Consider the following 22,086-nt stretch of genomic DNA (forward strand, 5'->3'; position numbering starts at 1 on the left):
ATTGCTTTGGAACTCTTCAAATGTGTATGAACATGCTTTTCTACATTTTAATTTTGAGAAGTTTAAAATCTATTGTTTGGACCAAAGCAAGGACCATGGAGACAGCATGGGATGCATCTCTAAGAGATGCAGATTTTATCTCCCACTCTTACACTGATTTGGCAGGTTTAAACTTTTGGTGATTAAATTTTATAATTTATATAATACAATTATTTATGTCTCAAGATTCCCAACTGAAAACATGACTGATTTCAATTGCCTCTTCAACACATACTTAATGAGCTTTGTAGGCTTTTCCACAATTAACACATTGGTAGTAAGCATTTTCTCCTTATAATTGCAAAGTAAGGGTTATTACCTTAATAGTTACTTGAATGAGTATTTCCTAGACCCATTTCCTACTTAACAACTCTCTTTTCTAGCCTCTTCCTTCTTTAATCTGAAAGATTTAGCTCATACCTTTCTTAGGCTAAAATAAGTGTTCTTAAGGACCAACAAAATTACAGAATTTAATAGTACACAGGTAATAAATGGATTTTGATTGACACACCAACTTGATTGATTGTTAGTGACCACATGGAAAGCTATATGGAGATTAAATCTGAGTCTAGCAGGAAGTAGTCCTGTATTCTATTAGCAATGCCTTCCACAGCCATTGAAAAGGATGGATGACATCATATACCATTTAGACATTTCACTAATTTTATTTAAATTGTTTCCAAACACTTCTGGCTAAAAATCCTTTCTTCCAATAAAATCTTAGTGACGGGTCAACTAGTTACACAGATAAAAATGAGGTATTCAAGTATTCTGGTTGAATCAGAGCCCCCACTATTCAGTACCACCCGTTCTTTTCCCAGGTACCTTGGGGGTATTCTACAAAGTCTCAGGTATTCTGCAAAGCATAGTTTGAAACCATTATTTTAGTTATCAAGGTAACTCGAAGTCACAAAAATTAAGGTAATTTAAATGCCCGTTCTTCACATTCTAGCAGTCTTTCTCTATTGCTTCTATTGTTCATTTGTCTCTTAATGATAGAATTTTGCACATGAGCAGGCTCCCCTCTTGATTTTCCTTGTGTTAATCTTTCTTCCATAATAATTTTTTGCCTGCTATATGCCACCAAAAGAAATAGATTTCTTATTAATATGTAGCAATCTAAATTATTTCCTAATTCCATATTGGCTTATTTTCTCCTTCCCATTTCCATAGATATCAAATTTTCCTAAATCAATCTATAAATTCTAGATTTTTAAATAAAATCCACAAACCCACTTTAAAAGTATATGCTATAGCTCAAAGTAAACTTCAAAAATAAAGGACAAAGAGGGGCGCCTGGGTGGCTCGGTCGGTTAAGCATCTGCCTTCGGCTCAGGTCTTGATCCCAGCGTCCTGGGATCAAGCCCCGCATCGGGCTCCCTGCTCCTCGGGAAGCCTGCTTCTCCCTCTCCCACTTCCCCTGCTTGTGTTCCTGCTCGCTCTCTCTCTCTCTCTCTCTGTCAAATAAATAAATAAAATCTTTAAAAAATAAATAAATAAATAAAGGACAAAGAGAGGGAATCCATTCTACCAAATATTAGGTTTACTGCCAAAGCCAGGTGCAGACAGAGAAATGGAGTTTGGAAATAAGCCCACATATCAATCGGAGTTTTATATAAGGTAACATCACAAAGTAAAAGAAAAGGTTGGTGCTGAGTTATTGTATGGACAAAGAAAAACCGTCTCAGAATCTGGCAAAAAATAAACTTAGCTCCTTATTTTATACCATGTACGAATTTGGATTCCAGTGAGATTAAAGGGTTTTAAATGTGAAAGCTATCCTTTCAAAGCTAATAGAAAAACTTAGGTGACTATTTTTGACACCTAAAATTAAAAAATAATTCTGAAACAAGACCTAAAATAGTAAGGCATAAAATTGATAGATCTGGCCAAACCAAATGAGAATTTTTCAATGAATGATACCATAGATAAATTTTATAAATAAACTGAGAGAAGACTTAAAACCAACAAGGAATTAATATTAAAATATATATTCAGAGAAAACTAATAGAAAAATGAGCAAAAACACTGAACAGGCAGTTTCTCAGAGGGGGAAGCTAGAACAGCTATCAAGTATAGTTTAAAATGTTCAAAATCACTAGTTATTGGGAAGATACAAATTTAAAAAAAAAAACAGTAAGATACCACTTCATGCCATCAGAAGAGCACACATTTGAATGCTGGATTCTACACTGTGTTGGCAAGAATACAGAAAGATGAGCACTCTTTTGTTTACTGGTAATGGAAGCATAAATAATACAGTTATTCTTCAAAGTAATTTGGGAGACCTAAAATACTTACCTGTTCTTTATGGACCCAAAACACCCTATGCAGATATCAACTGTAGAATATGTTAACTTAGATTTTATTCACTTTTTTATTTGCATGCTTTTCTCTCTCACTAGTTTCTTCATTTTCATTATTCATTTGAAATGAATTCATTATTCATTATATCAATTTGAAAAACAGATAAATCAAGAACTAGCGATAAGCATATCATTTGCAATTATGGATATATAAAATAAATTGTGGATATGAATGCCAGAAACTTGTTACTTCTATATAGTTGGTCTGGGTAGTAGGAAGATACAAGGCAGAAGAATGCTATTTTTCATTATAATAAGCCTTCTGCCATTTGATTTTTTAACTGTGTGCATGTATTTCTTTGATTAAAGTCAAAATTAAATACAAAAGATAAAGAAGCTAATTTTAAAAGTAAACAAGTTATCACCACAATAATACACAGTTGCATTTTTATTAAAATAAAATTTTATTTTATTTAAATAAGCATTAATTTATCATTATTATTTAATATTATTTATATTACTTTAAAAAGTATGTATTATTTTAGTAACTTAAAGCTCAAGAAAGAAAATATAAAATATGTCATAGATTACTGATCACAATTCTCATAATGATCACTTAATTTAAAAAACAGCAACAACAACTTCAGCCAGTAAAGGAAAAGGCAAAACCAGAGCTAAAGAGGCTAATTAGAATTCTCTTGCATACACACATTCACACACATTGATTGGTTGACCAGGCTCTAAGATAAAGCCATAACCCTGCTTTCATAGTGTGCAGTATAATGAGGAATACGTAATGAATAGTTATTACAGTGTACTGAGCAACATGGTATATATATGAATATATATATAGGCAGCACTTAATTTAAGTCAAAGAAGAATTTCTGGATAAAAGGATCCCTATGTGGTTCACATTTACACATTTCTTCTAGCCTTTTAAATTGCATTACGAATTTATTTAACGTTTGTTGTGGTAGGAGAGGAGATCATCACTCTGATATTCACAAAGGGTTTGACCTGTTTTCTTTAAAAACTGTATTCGATGAAGAGAACAATGACTAGGTGGTTTAGTTTTATTGTATTTATTTTTTCTAAGAACTCGCTGATACTCAAGAAAGAGATTTAGTGTTCTAATGTGTCATTGGAACTCTTTGTTACTATTTTCTACCCTCCTGTCTTTTAATTAACAAAAATGAAGATATGTCCTAAAAGAAATACTATCATTTAATTGTTTTTTAAACAAAAAAGAAAAAAATTACATTGTACAAAGCTTAAGTGTAAATTAAGTGTCTTCTGAATGCTACCGCAAAATAGCATAACACAAATCCTTAGTCTTGTGAATCCCACAGTTTGGAAGAATATACTAAAAATATCTGAAGTAAATAAAATACATTTGTTATGTAGGTCATAATGTGTAAACTGATGCTCAAAAGTAAAAACCGCACTAACATTTTCAGTTCTGTTTTCATATTATACAGTATAGGTCTTCTTGGGGAATGGTGAGAACTAAGAATTATTTTATTATCTAGAAACAAGCTAGTTAACTCTAGCCAGATAAGAGTAAGCAAATAATTGCTCATCGGTTACAAAGACTTGATAGTATAACCAACACTTCATTGAGAATAATTAAACAACAAAACCCCAGCAAAACAACAAACGCCTAAGTTTAATTCCAGTTGTTGGGTAATGGGGATGTAAGCTAGCAGGATAAAGAAACAACCACGGGCTTCTGGGGAACAGGGGAAGTTACTTTTCAGAAGGCAGACAGTCCATATTCTATATGAACAGCTGTTCTATTCCTAACAAAACTTAGGAAGGGCTCAGAAAGCATTTTCCAGCAGGCATTTACACGAGAGGAACATCATATTGTTATCATTTGTGCAGATGTTACAAATATTAAGAAAGGAAACAGCTTAGATTTTTAAAAAGCTGGCTCTGCAAAGGTTAAATACTATGAAACTGCATTCAGAGATACATACATCCCTATAACTAGCAACCCAACTCTGGTTAAAACCATGTGAAGTCCGCAAGCACAGGGATGCTTGTCTGCTCAATTCACTTTTGAGTTCAATAAACCCAACCTGCTTCCTTGCACGTAGTAGGCAGTCAATAAATATTTGTTGAATGAATGTATTCATTCATTGACTAATCAACATGGAACTGGAGAGGCATGGGAATCTAAAACTGAAGTTTTAGATAAAACAGACATAGCTAAACCAGGACAGCGATACTGCCTTTGTAATCCGGAGACAAAATTTAATTCAGTGATTTTTCAAAAAAGGTAAGACATGGAAACAAAGGAGTGTTCTGTTCCACTGCCTTGATTTACTATGGCACAATATTCATTTGATTTTGGAAATTAAAATAATATTGAGAACGTAGTATAGAATACCATTTCAAAAGTTTGAAAAATAGTGATTTAACCTACACCTTAATAAAGTAGGATTTTTAGTTTTGGTAGCTAATACTGGAGCCGTCCTGCAGTGATGACTGCCCAAGATGCAAAGCTTTGAAGCTTGTATAAACATATACACATAAATACTAATTATAGCTAATCTACATGAAATTTATTCTATGAGTTTGGTTCTCAAATTATCCTCCTGCCATCTTTATGGAGTAGAAGGTAAAGGGAGATCCCAGAATTGCTAAAAAGATGTACTCCAATTACGAATAAAAACTTAGATTCACTATCATTTAGCCACATCGGGTGAATCATGTAAGCATTATTATCTTTGCAGAATGGGGCCTATGCAAGATTTATTCTTGTTGGGCTGACCCACCCCACAGTTAATAGCATCCAGATCTAAGAAGGTGGAGGACAGAAGGCTTCAGGTTCTACCACATCCCTATCAAACCACTAAGGAGATAAAGTCATAGAAATTGAACTGAGATAAAAGTTCACCTTGAAAATAACTGAAGCCACAATGAAAGTTAAGTTTGCTGACATTCTGGGTACAGTTCAAAACATATCTATTCAGGGATAGAACAAATGCCTTTTACATTTATAAATTTGTTTCTAGTTTTGAATTGAAAATATCCATTTTATAGCCAGGTTCAGTCAGAGAATATAAAAATCAAAATTAAATAAATAAACATAATATAAATAAGGTAGAAGGTGAATAGGCAGTCATTGAAGGAAAAGATAAAGACAGGACACTTACTTTTAGGATTCTGCTTTTTTGGATTTCACTCAGAGCAAAAGCTAGGTAGAACTGTGTAAAAATGCATTACTATATCTATGCAAATATGTAAAGATACTTTAAAATTAAATTTCAATGATATCTTTTTTTATTGTAGTCAGGACACTTAACATGAGATCTAGCCTCAATAAATGTTTAAGTGCACAATACACTATTGTTAACTATAAGCATAATGTCATACAGATCTCTAGAACTTACTCATCTTGCATAACTGAAACTTTATATCTGTTGAACAGCAATGGCTGAAATTTCAAATTGTACAAAAGACTTTTTCCCTCTTCAATCATTGCAGATACTAAACACCTATTAAGCACCAGGTTTACTATCGACTGGAGACACAGAGATAAAAGATACTCTCCCTGCTGACTGCTTAAGGACAGAGTAAGCGTGCAGTAAACATGCCTTTGAATGAATGATATTTCCTGAAGCCAGAGAGAGATTATAAGTTAAAATGTGATACCGTGTAAGCAAAAGTAAGCACAGGGTGATACCAACTATAATAGCAATTTTCCATGCGAAAATAATTATTTACGAGGCAGGTGGAAAAAAGGGGACACACCTGCCTGAATCAAATCTAAATGCCCTTTTGAATTTCTCATGCAGTAATAAAGAGAAAAATACTTATATTCTAAAAGCTAAAGCAGTTTTGAATACATTTTAATTTTTCTCTACTTTTTATGAAAAATTACTGGAAGTTAAGTAGTTTCGATGACATTAAAGTTAAAATAAAGGCTCATCAAGGAGACATATCTCACTTTTCATAGGACACATAACTTTAATAAAAAACTCCCAAGCTTATTAGTACTGTTTTATTAAAATAGTTGTCACAATGTAGATCAGACTATGAAAGTCATATAAACCTTAAACATATAAATACATGATGTCATAACAGTCAAAATGAATGTTTCCAAAGTAGCATAAATATCATTTGGTATTTCCAATACATCGTGGAAGAAAGAAAAACCACACAGTACTTTTGACAGCATTACTAATAGAGTAAAATATTAAAAAATTGGAGAGGGGAGAAAAAGCACTTCAGGCAATAAAATTAAAGTCTGAATTCTTACCCAAGTTCAAAAAATTTTAAAACCATAGGTAATAGGTTGAAAACAAGCTCCTAGGTTCAAACACAGGCTGGAGTTGACTTTAATTCATTCTGCAGAGGTATATGCTCAGTGGGAGGTCAAAAAATGGACCACTAATAAAAGAGAACTCCTTCGAAAACCACTTTGGTTTTGTTGTTTTTGACTGAGAATTTAAGACTAAATTAGAAGAAAATGGCAAAGAAAAATTCAAGAATGCTACTTCTAGAATTACTAACGCAGATTTAAACACAATCAGATTATACAGAACACCATATAGCTCTGACTTTTTTTAGTCTATTGTAGTTGGATGCGTAAGCCTTAAAAAAAATGCATCAGACTTAAAAGTGCTTTCTTTCTTTTCTTTTATTCTCTTACTCATCCCTTCCTATTTTGGTACTTCCTTCCTTTCCTTTTTACTTGGATAAGAAAATAAGTAAGCTCATCCTTTCGATGCTGACCAGTAATTGTTTTTACAAGAAAGAACTACGTTTAGTATCAGATCACCACGTGTGATCCTCAGAACAAATCCCCGGTTTTACACTGTCTCATTTTCCTCTTTTATTTTTGGTGACACAAAGGTCTCATTTTCAGCAAATAACAGAGTGCTTAAGTATGTAAAGAAATCACACAGAAGTAAGTGGACAATATTAACGTGGAGGACAATGCCTCTGTAGCTGCTTTCCTGACACTGGAGATGCTTTGTCCATCGCTTTCAGGGGCCATTTCTTTAGTTTGTCCATCTCTTTCAAACCAGAAGAAAATGTGATGCAGTCAACAGGAGGCAGGCAGTCTAGAGATCCAGAACTCCAACCTCAGGGCAAGTCTTTTAGCCTACGTAAGAAAGATTTAGGATACTGGGATCCCGATGGAGAATTTCCCAGTCATGTGCAGGATGCGCAGTTCCAACTATATAAGGAGGCTGATAACCCTGGATGACTTGAAATTTTGATGTTCTCTCTACCACTTATCAAATGATTCCTTCCCCAAATGTCTTTGGCAAGTTTACAGTCCCAGCCTGATACCAGTTCTTTGGGCTTCTACCATAATACAATGTGGAGTATCCTCTACATATTGATGTTTTGTGGGAAAAAACAAAAAAAACAAAACAAGGATAACACCAGCATACTGTCATCCAGGATATAGTATGTTCTTCATAAATGTGAAATGAATATTAAAGCTACTTAAATTTATGAAGCTCTGGCTTCCCTCCTACCCACAGCTTTTAATTCAATACTTCAATTTTCTCTAATTGACTATTCAATTAGAGATCTGATCTACCTCTATCATCTAACCTAATCTACCCAGATAACCCAAGATGGAAAAAAAAATTTTTTCCAGGAAATATAAACTCTTGAATAAAATGCAACTTGAACTGAGCAATGATTTAAAAAATCACTTCTACTGAAATGTACTAGGTCAGGTAATGGATTCCCTTCTGAAGTCCATTTAACTTTGGCAAAGAAAAAGAACATGGGTTCAAAGAAGCTGAGATCCAGTGAGGAAGTATGCCCATTTCACAGCCCTGACTCTCCCTTCCAATTCTGCTTACTTTATAAGTATACTTTATATATTTCATCTATTAGAGAAGCTATTCTATATATTTATTAAAATAAAACAACACAGGTATGTGATTTATGAAACAAAATGTTTTGACAGACTGAATATTCTTACATTATCTCATCTCTAACTCGATAAAAGAATGGAATACAGATTGTTCAAATTTCAGGCTGGAAGTTTTAAAATAAAAACATTACCTTCTCTTTTTTCTTCTTTCATCAAGAGAAATAGTCATCCATTATTAGATAGCTATCTCTTATGTTGTTTATTTATTGTTGACAATATTTTTTAAAGATTTTATTTTTAAGCAATCTTTATATCCAACATGGGGCTTGAACTTAGAACCCCGAAATCAAGAGTCACATGCTCTACTGACTGAGCCAGCCAGGTGCCCCAAAATAATTCTTAATCATCATTTGATTCTAGGCATTTATTTTATTCTATATCCTCGGAGAATGCTCTTATAACCGTAGGATGAGATTCATATAAAGGCTCCAGTGCATTAAAATCATTAAGAAATAGTCCCTTTCTTTTTATTCCAATAAAAACATCTATTTTGCCAATTCCTCTTCTGTTTTTTAAATGAAAAATTAGTGGATACTTTAGGAACATACAGTGTGAAATAAAACAAATTATCAAGGTTAGCAGGCGGGAAAATTCACAACAGCATTTTTAGTTTTAGAATTGAAATAGAGATTCTGATTATATGAATATATTGTGCGAAATTTTACAAAATGCTACCTTTTCAAATATTCAAATAAACACAACTTGAAAACTGACAGCAGCAACTTGATAGATCCGTACCCTTTTATGTATACTTTTATTTAGATGAAAATCTGTAAGAAACTGGATTCCAAGTATAATCAGGGAGGTTTTCTAATGGTTTTTAGCCATAAAACTATATACATATAGTCCAACATTCATTGAGGATTTACAGTCCTCAAGCACTGTGCTAGGATCTGCCCAGATGCCAAACCAAACTGACAAGATGCTCACTAGGTACTCCCAAGAGTTAAAGATATATCACTGACATTTCAGCAGGAAATTCAAAACCCCATTCTTACAATGTTTTCTGAATTCTCTTAAAGTACTCTTCATGGCATATCAAGTCAAACATTTTAGAAAACCATTTTAGGGGTACCAACTGGAAGACCCACAGAAGCATTATCAAAGACAAGAAAAAATATTTGCCAGTATACTCCTTTAGCTAGTGAAAATGTTTCTCAATGATTTGGCCCTGCTAAATTCTTACTATCCAGTAAGAGTCCTCCTTACAAATAACCTTCCAGATGAAGTTCATTATTTGTTAGTGGGTTCTAACTTCTAAGCACTTAGGTTTCTAGTTTAGGAGCCTATACAAAAGGGGAGAAAACTTTAGGCTTTCTTAATGTGGCTGTATCCACCACATCAGACACTAATTTTAGCAACTTCACTATTTTCACTGACAAAATTTCCATAGAATTATTGGATTAATAAAGATTTATGAAGACATCTGGATACAATGAGGTTTTTTTCAATAAATAAATAGTTCTTCTCATTTGGCCTATTTATCTATTAAATCTCATATAATGTATTTTAAAGAGATGTTATACATTGTTAGAGAAGTGTTACAATTATTATCTGTACGGGTCCATGTAACATTGTAGAATGAGAAAACTAATTTATCATTGGGTAAATTATAGAAATATGAAGCATTCTAGATGTTAGGAATTTCTGTATTATACAAAGAAAACTCAGAAGGATACAATTAAATTTAGTCTACTTCCTAGAGAAATAAATAGCAATTTGAAATTTTACTGACTTTTTTTTTCAACAACACTATTTTAAAAATAAGTCGAGTTTCTGGTTGATTCTCAAATACAACTCAGAAAATTAAATTTTACAAAACTATCTTTCCTTGCATTCAGATTGATCAAAATTTTTTTTCTTTTTGCTTCTTTGGGGGGGTTCTCTTGCATATTTCTTTATTTTCTAAAGCATGAACACAGAGCAGTCATTATTCTCTCACCATGAACTACTAGGAGAAAGTGGGTAAGCCATTTTCACAAAGACATAAGAAAGTCAAGAAAATTACCTGCCACAGAGCAAGTTCTCTAAATATCTTTCTCAAAATGGATGGATAAAAGATCATTAATGTAAAAACATATGATTGTACATATAAAATGATCTCTGATGGATAGCCTTAGATGTATCTCTACCACCAGTGTGGGGGGAACATAATTCTAAAGTGCATGTCTTATTGATAGTGACGAACAACAGAAGGACCAAGAGCTTTAAAAAAATACATTAAAGAGAATTGCATTAACTCATTTAAAAGATTCATATTGGTAGCATCATAATTTAATGGTATTAAAGTAAATTTTAAAAGAAGCACAAGGATTATGTAATTTGTGTGTCAAATATAAACTATTTAGTTCAAGAACAGTGTGTACCAATAAGGAAGGCAAAGGAGATCCTTAACTATCACTTTTACTTTCTCATTCAGCCATCTTTAATTTCCATTGCAAATGTAAAATGCTTTCTTTTTTAAAGTTATTTTCATCCAAATAATTATTTTTCTACCTTTTTATCCCTATTCAAAATATCAACAACATGACTATCCTCTACATATAATTACAACTGTATATTGTTCTCTTGCTATATCCCTATGTATACTCTAAGATCTAAACCATACTGAAATTTTTGTCAGAAACTTGTACGCAAAGTATGTGCATTATTTATTTACTTAGAATATCCATTTGCAAATGACATGACTTCACAAAATGAAACAAAAAAATATCTTTGTGGAATGTTCAGCTAGCCCCAGAGAAATCAAACTGTTATGACCAGTGTTTAACATACAGATAGTTACACGTCAATTATATCTCAAGGACAACAACAAATGATATAAACACAGTGAGTTAATGTTGTCTTTATACAATGCTTAATCATTGGTCTGAGTTGTCCAAAACAAAGGGAGAATTATTTTCTTCTCAATTGTTGATCACACTCTTTTAAAAGATATATTCAACAAAAGTCAATAAAAGCAAAATTTCTTTCCTCACCTTTTTCATGCCTCCTATAATTTAGTGCTAGTAATCTATAGCTGTGGAAATCCAGAAATATATACTAGAAAATAGACACACATGCATGCATGCATGTGCATGCTCATGTACACACACACACACACGTACACATGCACATAGTCCCTGAGTAGCTCTGTATATGATTTTTCCAATTCTTTCTTTAAAAGCAGTAATAGTGTCGCAGACTCACAGTACCAAAAATGAGTGACCTACTGACATAGAAGTTGTGTGTCCTCTGTGGATACTTTAGGAGTCTGAAATTGATTTTCTTCATGTTAGCCTGTGAGGTGTATAGACTTCACCAATCATCCGAATGAGTAATGGCACTAACATACACAATCAAGAAACAACAGCTTTCAGAACATCAGAAGCAACAGCTCTAGGATCACAGCCCTAGTAAAAAGGTTCTGGCTGTTCTCACCTGTTATTCTGTTTCTTAAAACACTACAGTATGGCAGATACTGTATTTGTGTGGATGAAAAAGGTCTAATACATAGCTTGCATACAACTGGAGTAGTAGTTTTCAAAATTTGAGCATTTTTGCACCCAATCTGAACTTTCAATCTGAATTCTTATTTGCCAGGATTCTGGTTAAATAAATGTGTTCTAATATTACCCTACATATTTGTAGATTCCCTCTTGAACTAATACGTATAACCACAAAACGACTTTAACTTCATGTCCTTCTTTAGTGTTTTGCTGATTTGATTATAGTAAATTCCATACATGAAAAGTATAATTCCAATTTCCATGTTCATGCCCATCAAAACACGTGTGGATAAACAAAATGCAGTACAGGTATACAATGGAATATTATTTAGACTCAAAAAGGAAAGGAATTCTGACACATGCTATAAAAGAGAACCCTGAAGACATTAATGCCAAGTAAAATAAGCCAGTCACAAAAGGATAAATACTGTATGATTCCACCTATATGAGATAACTAGAGTGGTCAAATTCATAGAAAGTGGAATGGTGGTCACCAGTGCTAGGAGAGGGGGAATTAGGAGGTACTGTTTAATGGTTACAGAATTTCAATTTTATAAGTTCACAAAAGCTTTAGCAAAGGTTGCAAAAAAATGCAAATGCACTTAATGACAAGGAACTGTATACTTAAAAATGGTTAATTAAAATGGTAAATTTTATGCTATATATATTTTACAATTTTATTTTTTATTATTTTTATTTTTTTATTTTATGTTTTTGAAGAATTTTCCTTTTTTTTTTTTTAAATGGTTTACTTATTTATTTATTTGTGAGAGAGACAGCATGAGCAGAGGGAAGAGGCAGAGGGAGAGGGAGAAGCAGGCTCCCGCTGAGCAGGGAGCCTGACCCGGGGCTTGATCCCAGGACTCCAGGAACATGACCTGAGCCAAAGGCAGAGGCTTAACTGACTAAGCCACGAGACATTCCTACAATTTTAATTTATTAAATAATTTACATGTTCATGTAGGAGTAAATCTCTAAAATTCTTGTAGGAGTGATACTTATAATGCAGAATAGTAACAAAACGATTGAGGATATTCTCTGAAATGTGGTAAGATTTTCAAAAACTTTTTAATAAGCTTTTTGTAGAAAAGATTATCAAGAAGAGAGTAAAGGCTGCTCTCCTTAAGATCCAGGAAGCTGGTATTTTTAAGTGTTGAAAGATAATTTTTTCAGTCTTAGCAAGTATACTAGGTATGTGCTCTAGGAAGCTCCTGGCTTATATGATTTGGGTCAAACAAAATTTTCATCTTAAGTATATCTTCTCCTCTAAAGCATTTTCTGACACCCCATATTTCCATAGAAAGATTTGCCCACTTGCTCATTTTTTCTTCTGATGAACCCTACTCAAACATTTTATAGCATGTTATAAGATGATCAAGATACTATTCTGTTTACATTTTATCACCTACTATGAGACATTAAGCTTCTTGAGCATTTTTCAAGCATCTAGCCCTCGGATGGCCCTAAATAAATTCTTGTTGAGTAGACTGGGAGCTGAATTATTGAATAATTTTACTCATTAAATAATTACTGAGTACCTAAAATATGTAAAGCTCAGTAGAAATACAAAGATTAAAAATTATATGCTCCCTAATTCAAGGAATTAAGCAAATCTAGTAATCCCCTAAATATATTAACACTATAAACATCATTTTAAAAAAAAGATACAAATAAAGTACCACAGGTAGTGTTCACAAACAACAAAGATTATATATTGTTTCGGGTGAAGGTAGAGATGAGTAAAGGCTTGATGAAGGACTTAGAACCATATCTAAACATTCAAACGTAGATGATAGTTATAATAGGGGTAGGAAGGAAAATATGGTCATAATTTTGTGAAAAAACAACAATGAGAAAGTCACATCAGTTTACAATAGAAGTTCTCAAACCTTTTTACTCCCAGGTCACTTTAACCCTTTTAAAAAATTTAAGAACCTTCCTCCTTAAAACAGAACAAAATGAAACAAAACAAGACAAAAAAACCCCACTTCTGTTTGAGTGGATGACCTCTTTCTATACTTACTTTGTTAGCTATTAAACAGAACATTTTAAATCACAAGATTTAAAGTACATATTCCATTAGTTGTCAGAGCAATGACATCATCAAATGTCACTTGGCCTCTGGGCAACTCCATTGTATATTCATGAGAGAGAATAAGAGTGAAAAAGACAATAAGATCTTAATATTAGTATGAAAATAATTTTGACCTCACATCCATCTTGGAAGAGTCAGAGGGACCCTCTTGATTCCCTAGACCACACTTTAAGAATTGCCAGGTTACAGGGTGGAAAAGATGTGAGTAAGGAGGCTAAATAAACAGAGGTAGAATATGCTCAGTTTTGTTGAAGTTCAAACTATAGATTTTAAATAGGTAAATATGAAAGATTTTTATACAAAACAGTCACATGATGGTGAGCTGACTTTGGAAGGATGCATTTAGAAAGACAGAAATGGGTGTGGAGGTGTGGGAATGCAGACTAGAGACCAGGTAGAAGACTATCAGAGAGTTTACCAGGGGCCAGCAATAAGTACACGGGACATTGCTGGAAGAAGAAAACAGAAGCTTAAATCTTAAAGGAGCCACTAAAGTTACAAAAGAATCAGGAGATAACATAGGGGGCACCTGGGTGGCCTAGTCGGTTAAGCATCAGACTGTTGATTTCATCTCAGGTCATGATCTCAGGGTCTTGGGACCGAGCCCCGTGTTGGGCTCTGCATTCAGAGGGGAGCATGCTTGAGATTCTCTCTCTCCCTCTGCCCCTCCCCCCCTAAAATAGGTAAATAAATCTTAAAAAATATATATATATTATATATATGGGCATATATATAATATATATATAGGCACCTGGGTAGCTCAGTCATTTATGCATCCAACTCTTGATTTCCACTCAGGTCATGATCTCAGGCTCTTGAGACTGAGCCCCACATAGGGCTCCTCGCTCAGTCTGCTTCCCCCCCAATCTTTCTTGCTCTCCCTCTGCCCCTCTCCCCACTTGCATGTGGTCCCACTCTCTCTCTCTAATAAATAAATAAATCTTAAAAAAAACAGGATGGTATAGTATGAGGAGGCCAAAAGAAGAGCAAGTTTCGAGATGAGACGGAGTAATTATGCCAGGTATTTTAAAGTCAAGGAAAATGATGATTAAGAAAGTGAAGTCAGGAAGTCCTTGGTGATCTACAACAAAAGGAGTGTCTATGATTGACTAGATAACAAGATATTTAGGGAAAAATGGAAGATGAGGAAGTTTTGGAATAAGCATAGATGAGTCATTTGGATCTTTGATAATAAAAGAAAGGAGAGTGAGCAATAGCTTTTATTTGCAATTGAATGAGAGAGCTTGGTGTTGAGGAAAAGACTGAAGAAAGAAGGAATGACAGTGGAGCTAGGTTTCAAAGGAGCTAGGAGGAAATTAGGTCAAAAGAATAAACAGAAAGTTTTGTTTATCGAAAGAAAAAAAAAAGCCCTCTTCCCCTATGAGACCGACCTAAAAGGAGAAAGGCTGGCTAAGAGTACAGGGAATTAGGTGATAATAGAAAAATGAGCAGAGGACTCCATTAGAAAGGAAGTATTTGAGAAGTGGACAAGGAGAAGTTCCTGAGCAGAAATAGAACTAAGGTAGAAAGAAAAGAGAGAAAGGAGAAAAAAAGATAAAAATTTCAGTTGCTATTAGTGTGCATGGTCAACAAGAAGGGGGAAATGCTGGAGACTAAAACCCTGGTTTCCAACTGGAATGCTAATAAGATGGTTTCTCAGGGGTAAAAAAATAAAGGTTTACACTAGATTGGCATTGTCCAATATTGGTAGTCTCAACACACATATGATTATTTCAGTTTATTAAAATTAAATAAAATTTATAGAATTCAGTTATTTTGTTAGATAGAAGCTAGACTTGAGCAACAGGAGGAACTCCCTGAGGCAGAGTCCCAAGTCCTTGCAGGGGAATGAGAGAGACATGAGCTGGAGGCAAGGACATGATAAATGGATTACACATTAGAACCTCAGGGGCACAACATCCTGACCTTGTGGCTTCCAAGACCTTGGGACTGACAGATTAAGAGCCCCAGGTGCAGAGAATGGGCTCTCCTCTTCCACCTCTGCCCCAAGGCAGCCCTTAGACTCATTATAATGTATTTGCATTGTGGTTTCAGCTGCCCGGCCCCCCCCCCCCCAAAAGGCTGCTATGAGGATTACAGTACAAACCTTATCGGGTCAGAAACTTTTCCTCCCAACCAATGGGAGGAGTCCCCCAAATGACTAGAAGCAGCCTAAGAGACCACTCACTCCACTGTATACAACTCCTTCCAGCCTGGAAAGACCCAACAATATCCAATCTCAAAACAACCTAGGGGCCAGTTCCACATCCTGGAACCTGCCTGCTTTCTCACCTGGAGAGTTTACTTTCACTTTAATAAACTGCTTTGTGCTTACTGCTTTCCTTTTGGCTGTCTTTATCGGATTGCAGATCCTCACTTAAGTCTTTCCATGGGGAATCCGGTAACTGAGACCTCCATTCACACAACTCAGACTCTCCCACCCATTACAATTTAATGGCATCATCCAGATTTCAAGTGCTCAAGTGGCTAGCATGTTGTACAATGTAAATATTGAATACTTCCATAATAACAGTAAGTTCTAAGGGATAAAGAGACCTTATGTGCATTTATTATAAGGGTAGAAAATAACACAATATAGAGTACCTAGTTCTTATTGTGTATTTATTATACATCCGACAGTGTACTAAACACTTCACATATATGATTGCATTCAGGCCTCACAATGATCTTTTGAGATAGTTTTATTACATTTCCATTTTACAGATGACAAAACAGAGTAAGAAGAGACAAATAACTTGCTTTAGATCACACTGTAGCAGAGATAAGATTGCACCCAAGAACTTCCTGATTCCAAGAACAGAGGAATAAGGAAGAGGAATAATATTTTGCAAGTGATAATATCCAGTGTAGAGGCTGCTTTTAGGCAACAGGCTTGAGCAATGGAAACATGAACGAGGCAAAAGGGCCCACAGTGACTACTGAGCTGAATGCAAACAGGCTCATTAGATAAACCACCTCTAAGTAGCCATCGGCCATAACAAACCAATTGGCTACTTACAACCAGGCACAGTTCCTAAAATGACCAAAAAAGGGAAAATTCCATGTGTTCCCATACTCCTGACTCCACCCTGGAACTGTAGCCCCTCACCATTGCCTCCTGGCAGACAGTCTCTCCTTTGCTGTGCGGCCTGCTGCCCCCTTGCAGTGAATTCAATAAACTTCTAGCTCTTTTGTTCTGCCTTGGGTGAATTCTTTCACCTGCCACGCCACTGGCCCCCATCCAACCGGAAGGCACCACATCCAGGTAGTTTAAAGATGAACTGTCTTTTGCTTCGATAATTAGAATACTATGGAATGCACCAGTAACAACAGTAGAAAAGGCTCCATGAACAAATGTAATTTATGTTAATGAAAATAAAATATGTATGCAATATTAAAGTACCGGCTTGAAATGCTTTAAATTAGAAAGTGCAAAAAGTTATCACAGCAACTTTAACTCACCCACCTTACTTTGTGAGTTCCTGTCAGGTGGGGAAGTTACTGTTGCCATGGAAACCACCACAATACTACTACTTTACACTTACATAACACCTTTCATCTGATGAGCTCAAAGGGACTTATAAACGTTAATTCATTAATAGTTCTTTTTATTGAAAGTGCATCAAAATTTACCTAATGGCATACAACAACAATTGCAGATCAAACAAAAGGAAACTTCACTGCTCCCTAACAGATTCACACAGATTTTACACCATCTTTTACTATTTAAAAAGGAAGAGAGAGAGACAGTAATCTTATACAGACATTCACCCCCTTGTTTCTTGTACCAAACTGAAAACCATCTCCTATTGTTTTATTGTCAAAAATATGCAGCTCTTCTTCCACCCACTCTTTAATTTCTTTCTTCATGTGTTCAGCTAATTGCCTGGGAATGTCTTTTAAAACGCCATTACACAAACTTACCTGTGTAGTTCTAACCACTAAGATATTCACCGGTATGAATCTGGTTCTTTCTTTAAAGGATGTATGACCTCATTTTAAATCAGAAAGAATAAAACTAAAATCCAAAGGGTTCTTTTTGGTATTTAAAAGTTTGAAAACTGGAAAGTATAAAATCCTTAGCTGTTCATAGTGATTTTTGTTCATAAGCTATTAAAAATAAAGCAAATATTTGTTTCAATATGCTAAAATATAATAAAACACTCGGCTAGAAAAATCAGGTCAATGAAGGGGTCCGTTCAGCACAGGATTTTGTTTTTAATAGCGTCGTCAAAGGATACTTTACGTGATTACAACTTCTTAGATAATTTCACGATGTTGGCTTCAAAAGTAACTTGCCTCTAATAACTTACTAGGATCTACCACTCAAGAATGTAGTCAAATCCTTTTGGAACTTGTTTATATTCTTCAGTTGGTGTACTTCACTATGTTCTGAGCTAATATTACTTCTGCCACATTCTGTTGGTCAAATTAATTCATAATTCCTTCCTTGATTCAAGAAAGGGGAGAAGCTGCCAAGTCACATTGTAAAAAGGCAGGCATTCGGTGGTGGTGGGGGGGCGGAAATCTGAGGCTTTTTTGGTAACCTACTGCAGATGGAAATCTTTCTAGGATGTATTACTTCAGACTTCTTAAAATGATAATTTAGAATTTGTTGACTCGATTCTTATTAGGAAAACCCATCATTAATCCCATCAATTTACAATTCTGTATTTTAAGCTTCGGCCTTTTTCTCCACATCAGCTGTTTTCACATATCAGGCCCTAATGACCCTATCCATTTCTTGCCTATTTATCCTCCTCTCTCAACATATACACATTTAATTTGCTTCTCCTGTTGGAAACTTGTTTTATGACTGAGCAACCATATAACTCAAAAGCTGTTCATCATGTACTCTCTAAATAAGGGCTGAATTAAGAAGTTAGTAGGTACCTCTGAGACTCAAACATCTTTCTCTGTTTTCTATTATGTTCTGGCTTTATCTTTCATTCCCAAAGAATTACTTTATAAGGAAAATGATATTATGAGGAATTCTTTTAGAATTTTTTTTTTACCTCAGAAACCAAATCTATTTTAAAATGTTAGGTCACTGAACATAAATGGCCCAAAGCAGAATTTTTTTATGGCCTGTTTAAGTGCAAACAGCTTTAATGTATCTTAGAGTAATTATTCCTTTTGCAACCCAGTTTGGCAAAAATTTGTTTGTTAACAGCTTTGAGTTTTTAATTCTGTTGCTGTTCATCAGTAACTTTTTAAGTTCATTTGTATTCTTCTGGTTACTCTACAGCTACTGTTCATCATCTGAAATGGTCATCAAAATGTAATAAGTTGATCAAAGAGTCTCAGATATTACTCTTTAGAATAAGCTTATTCCTTTTATGAAAGATGCATCTGTATTTGACTTTGTAAGATAATAAATTCAGGAAAAACCCAACCGGGACTTCTAACATACTCTTCTACAATATGTGAATTTTATAGTAAATAAGACTATAATATTCTCCTCTTCAAATGGAAGCCACATTCCCATAGGAAATGAGATACTAAACTATAAATCACTTACCCAGGTTTCTCTGCCTACTATGGTACCTTAAACTTCATTGCAGTCCAAGCACTGTAAAACATTACAATTTATGTTCACATAAATGAAACCTTCTAGAGGTTCTTCAGCTAGTCTACTATGCAATGTTTCTGATGTTTTTAAGACAGAAACCTTCACTTTCAACCCAAGAAAAAGACCATGTCAAATTCAATTTATAAGACAAAAAATATTGTCATGAGCACCGCTATAAGGTTTTTAATGTTTTAAAATATTATGGGAGCAAACTGAATAGTTACAATAAGTAAAATTACTAACAGTGGCTTTTTCTTTTCCTTTTTTTAAAAATATTTCAGGTTGTGCAAGTTGACAATTTGTTTATTGCTCTCTTAGGATCCTTTCTTTCATTCTTTCATAAAGTTTTGGTATACTTGGGCCATTCTAGACCTTCACACCAGTCTTTGCAACTGCTATTTCCCTATGCTCACTCTTGAAGAGATGGTGCTATAATACCATCTTTCCTTCTCACAAGATAATTGACATAACTGGTCAATCCCTGGCCTTTTGTTCTTCTCTGTATAGAGACCAATCACAAAATATTCACCAAATACAGTATAATATAATGATTAAGACATAAACCTACAGCAAATTCTGTTTCTACCTTGAAAATGTATCCATAGCTCAAACCTCTTAAATGACCACCCACTACTACTTCTCCTACTACCTGTAGGTCCGAAGCCACTATCATCTCTAATCTGGATAATTGTAATAGCCTCCTATTAGTCTTTCTGCTTTTTCTCTTGCCCCTATCGTCCACTCTCAACACAGCAGCTGATGTGATTATATGAACACAGAAGTGAGACCATGTTTCAAGACCCCTCTTCTCAAATTCCTACAATAGCTTAATTTCAAGGGATAAAAACCAAAATGCTTCAATTGTCTAGAAATTCTCATAGGATATGGTTCTTTCTCTATCTTTCTGGCTTTACTTCCTATCACTCTTCTTTCTCTTACTCACTGGGCTCTAGCCATGCTGGCCTCTTTATTGTTCTTTAAGCATACAGATTATGCTCCTATCTAAGGGAGGCTGTACTTGTCATTCCACATCCCTGGACTATTTTTTGCCAAGATATCAGTGTATCTGGTTGACTCACTTCTTTCATGTCTCCGCTCAAATGTTACCCTATGAGACAGACCTTCTTTGATTACTCTCTATATAATGGTAAACACCATTCTCCCCAATCCAGGTACTCCTTTTCCCCTTATGTTGCTTACCATTTATCATAGAACATATTATTATCTGACATTCTCTCTCTCTCTCTCTCTATATATATATATGTAATATAAGTCACATAAAGCAGGGACTTTGTCTTGTTCATTGCTGCATCCCCAGTGCCAAGAAGAGTACCTGGAACACAGGATAAAATCGACAAATATTTTTTGAATAATGAAACAGGATTAAGTTTGAATCCATCCTGTATCAGCTGTTTGACTTTGGAAAAAAACACTTAGCCCCTCTGTGGCTCAGTTTACTCATTGTAATTTGGAAATAATTATTAAATAATAATTAATGATGAATAATAATAATATCAGCCTTATTTGTGAGGATAAAGTTTATACATTCAACACGCTTAGAATAGTGCCTGCCACAAAACAGTGTTACATTAAGGTTTAGCTATTACCAATTTCAATAAGCCTATTATGTCAACTCTATGTAGCTGCAGTCTTTACTGCAGACAAGAATAGAACTGAAAAATAGGCCAACTCAATATTTTCCTTCTCCTTCTCTTTAGCCTTATTTTTTTGTGAATATTTATTTGTAAAACTCACTTATAGCCAACAGTAAGCAAAACTTCAACGTGGTCTGAATTAAATGGTAACAACAAAATTTTCAGGCATGAAGAAACTATAATCTGAATGACCAGGCATCTATTTTTTTTCAGTTTTTATTTATTTTTATCCAATGTACTTCCAAAAAGTTTTTAGATCCTTTATTCATTCTTTTACCGCTCCCAACTATTATTATATCTCCTACACAGTAGGCACTATGCAATGATTGCAAAGCCATGACATCCACCTATCCTCAAAGAACTTCTAGCCTAGGAGTGGATTGTAAACACGCAAAACCAGTATAACATCAATTACAATGAGTACTAGTTAGAATCATATTCAGTGGACACAAGACGCCATTTGTTCTGGGACTCAGGACTAAGCTTCATCAAGGAGGAGGCACAGTGCCAGTGGGAAAAGTACAGCTACACAGAAATGGTAATTCACTAAGGCAGTAGCAAAGAGAAGGGAGAGGAAAGTGGAGAAAAAGTCTTAAGGAAGTAGAATAAATAAGACTTTGTCACTAATTGGGTGTGTGAAAAGAAAGAAACAGAGGTTAGCACTTATTGTCTGACTTGGGCATGATGTTAAACTTGAGATGATCATTGTCATTCTCAACACAGGCAGCAGAAGAGAAGGAGATCTGGGATAAAAGATGATGGATTACTACTTTTACTGGGTTTAATTTTACATGTCTGTGAGATATCAAGGTGTGTCATATATGTACATAGATAGTGAGATACTCAGGTAGAGAGCTTTAGAAAAAGTTCTCAGTTATAAATATATATTTACAAGTCCCTGGAATACTCATAGATAAAATAGGTATACTAAGAATAAAACCATATTACAAAGTATGTATTTAAAAAAAAAAACTCTCAAATCCTGTTGGAGGAAAGATATAGCTCTATAATTCTGAGAAGAAT

The 22,086-nt window shown here is 34.5% G+C and overlaps 1 protein-coding gene across 1 annotated transcript in view; it reads right to left on the minus strand.

Annotated features, from left to right (window-relative positions):
• Positions 1-22,086, minus strand: part of FOXP2 (forkhead box P2) — a 548,145-nt gene that overhangs the window by 389,105 nt on the left and 136,954 nt on the right. The window lies entirely within an intron of this gene.

Source organism: Leptonychotes weddellii, chromosome 12 (genome assembly GCF_054177405.1).
Source record: "Leptonychotes weddellii isolate Sample4059 chromosome 12, ASM5417740v2, whole genome shotgun sequence".
Lineage (NCBI taxonomy): Eukaryota > Metazoa > Chordata > Mammalia > Carnivora > Phocidae > Leptonychotes > Leptonychotes weddellii.